The sequence below is a fragment of the Rutidosis leptorrhynchoides genome, chromosome 11, assembly GCF_046630445.1.
Source record: "Rutidosis leptorrhynchoides isolate AG116_Rl617_1_P2 chromosome 11, CSIRO_AGI_Rlap_v1, whole genome shotgun sequence".
NCBI classification, from domain to species: Eukaryota; Viridiplantae; Streptophyta; class Magnoliopsida; order Asterales; family Asteraceae; genus Rutidosis; species Rutidosis leptorrhynchoides.
The window spans coordinates 406,188,058-406,191,570 of record NC_092343.1 but is presented as its reverse complement, the minus strand read 5'-3'; the positions used below and the strand labels follow the sequence as shown (position 1 = coordinate 406,191,570).

General features: G+C 37.2%; 1 pseudogene; it reads right to left on the bottom strand.

The window, feature by feature from the left end:
- Positions 1-206: 206 nt before the first annotated feature.
- LOC139877198 (uncharacterized) lies at positions 207-2,927 on the bottom strand (annotated as a pseudogene).
- Positions 2,928-3,513: the final 586 nt, after the last annotated feature.

Sequence of the window (3,513 nt, the reverse complement as noted above, 5' to 3'; positions counted from 1 at the left end):
GTCTGTAGGTTGGGGTCATCATTTTCTCACACGAGAGGTCTCATGTTCAAACCTTATTAGCAGCATATCTTGGGTTGGATAGGTAAAATGGTCGGAACCGGTCAGGTATGGGATGATCCGGTTAAGCCATGTACATCTGAGTATAAAATAATTCCCTTCCCAAGGTAGCCTGAATAGGGAAAATCTTATCCGTATACCCTCTCAAATTAACCATTGTTCTTGCGCACGCACACAGACAAAAATATACATGGAGCTGCATACCCAACAGTTCCTTTTACCCCAATAGAACTGTTGTGGCTTATATAAGAACCGTATGTAGTCCGTTGAATAAATCTTACTAACCCAAAATCACCAAGATGAGCAACGAAATTTGAATCGAGCAAAACGTTACTAGGCTTGATATCACAATGAACCATTGGCGATCCACACAGGTGATGAATATAATCTAAAGTACAAGTGACATCTATTACAATATTCAATATTTGTAGAAAATCTAGGTGTTTGGATGACTCGTTCTGCGGACCCACTATTGGGTTCGGATGCAACCAGTCCTCCAAACTTCCATTAGACATATATGAATAAACAAGAGCCTTAAAATCATTCCCATGAAAATCAATAGCTGAACAAGAAGTTATAACTTTCACAAGATTTCGATGTCTGATACTTCTTAAAGCTTCACAATCTGATACAAAAGTCTCATGAGCACCATGAACTGCAAGTTTTAGTACCTTCACAGCAACAGCTTCCGGTCTGTTTTTTTGGTTCAAAATCGCCTTATAGGCGAAACTGAACTTGCCATTACCAATCAAGTTTGCAGAAGAAAATCCATCCGTGGCTTCGTGTAAGACTATAAGAAAGTTGTTGGAAGCTTTCATCGTCCGATTTAGTCCCCAAGGAAACCTTCTTACTATATCTTCGTTTACAAATAAAATAAAAGGTCATAGCCACAACTAGTACGAAGATCGCACCAAGTATTGGAATCATGATCATCAAGACATGAGAAATTTTGCTTTTCTTGGATGATTCTTGATCAATTGAACACTCAGGCAACTGAAATTCTGGAGATCCACCGCAAAGTTTAGCATTTCCATTAATGGAAACTATGCTTACATTTCTAAAAACTCCTTTATCCGGCAACTTTCCCTCAAAACCATTGAAAGACAAGTTCAAACTTTTGAAAAACACAAAATCTCCTAGGTATTCGGGAATAATCCCGGTTAAATTGTTACTCGCAAGATCAAGAACTTCTAGTCCTCTCAACGAGCTAAATGTAGATGGAATTTCTCCTTCAAAGACGTTCCCCGAAATGGATAGTACAACCAAACTCGTGCAAGCTCCAATACTAGATGGAATCAACCCTGACAACCTGTTATTCGAAACGTTAAACGAAACCAAATTTCATAACTTTCCTACTTCAGAAGGAAGAGGACCCACAAATTGGTTATCAGAAAGGTCTAAGGCTGTTGTCAAGGAAGAAAGACCAAAAATTCCCTCAGGTATGAGCCCACTAAGATTATTTCTATGAAGATCTAACAGCTGCAAGCCTTTACAGATTGATAAACTTGACGGTATCCGTCCCACGAGATTATTACTATGTAAAAAGAGTCTGCTTATTTGGGTAAGATTTCCTATAGACGACAGTATAGAGCCTGATAGTAAGTTTCCTCGGAAAGACATTGCACCGACGTTTACCAGATTCCCAATTGAATCCGGAATTGTACCACTGAATCGGTTTGAGAACATAAACAATCTAGTTAACTTTACTAGCTGTTCGATCTCATAAGCGATACTCCCAGAAATCATATTTCCTCCTATTGTGAGATCCGTAAGTTGAGTGAAATTGAACATCGATTTTAGGAAAAATTCCTCCGAGATTATTAGCACCCAAACCTAAGGAAGTTAAGTTAGTACAGTTAGCCAAGGAGGATAGGATACAAAGTTCAAGTCGTCAAATTTCCCATTTCCAAGTTGATTATTATTTACTGCAAACCACATCAATCTTGTAATCCTATTGAAACTTGGTACGCTTCCAGTAAACTCATTTTCATTGAGTGCTAGAACTTCAAGATACAATGCATTAGATAATGAAACGGGAATAAGTCCAGTGAACTTATTTTTTGGAACATTTAGAGACACGAGACTAAGAAATCTTTATGCAATGTCTTGTGGCAAATTCCCACCAATTCGGTTGTTGGGTAAATCTATATTTGTCAAGGATGAAATATTGAAAAACGAAGGAGGTAAAATACCTGTAAGATTGTTATTTGCAAACCCGAAGAACCACAAATTAGACAGCTGGCCTAAATTGTCTGGTATACTTCCATAAAAGTTACTACCTCCATCTCATTCCAATAGGGCAGTATTCCATTTTGGGTTGTCCCATTCTGATAGTCCATTTCCATAAATAGAAAGGAAAGAAGATATTTCATTGGTGGATCTGGAGAGAGAAGATATTTCATTGGTGGAGAAATGAAGTTAGTGGGATTTCCTAAAACTGCGTGTTTTTTGTCTGTGGACTATTGGAATGAGACGGAGGGAGTATTACCTAAGCCTGATATAAATGTAAGGGACGTAAAGTTTCCAATAAACTTGGGTATTTCTCTTGTTAGATTATTCGAATGGAGATTAATAAACTGTAGCTTACACAACGATTCAAATTCATTAGGAAAAATACCTACGAAATCGTTCCCACCAAGATCAAGTTCTACAAGATTCAAAAACTGAGATATATTCGAAGGAATTTCACCTGATAAAAGATTATTCAAAATTCCTAGTCTTCTTAACCTCGATAACTTTCCAACTTCTTGAGGGATGTTACCTGTAAAATTATTGTAGTGTAGAAGAAGCGCTCTAAGAAACGACAAGTTACCAACTGCAGGTGATATTGTACCTGAAAATCCAGCCGTTAAAAATGTACTACGGAGTATATAAATAGAAATTAGCTCGATGTAATCGATTTTAATTCAAGTTTTAAATCAATCAATTAGAGATCGATATTCATTTTCAATTGTTACTATGATATCAGAACCAACAAATTTATATCAATTACAAACCTTTGATTTACACGTTAGCTAGAATTGAAACAGGTAAACATGCTAACTATGATATCCGCCGGAGCATCGTCGATGAACACCGACAAATTGAAGCTCAATTGCAAAACATAAAAAGGAGTATTTCTTCGAATTACAAGAAAACCGGCAAAGTGACGGCAGCCGTACGCAACCGGGAGGTCGCCATCGACAACGGCGGAGAGGAGGGGGAATTGCATCCAGTGGAAATGTTGCAACAGGAAACGTTTTGGGAATTTTATTCTCAACCCTTCATTACTTTTCTCATTTTTCATTAAATTCCCATTTTACCCTTTTATCTAATCTAAAAGGCAAAAGTAAATTATGAATACCAAGTAGTACCTCAACGTTCAAACATTGTACACACAAGCAGTGTTGTAAAAAACCCGATTACTCGCCGATTAATCCTCGATTAATCATTTTTTAAGAGCAATTCATTTCGATT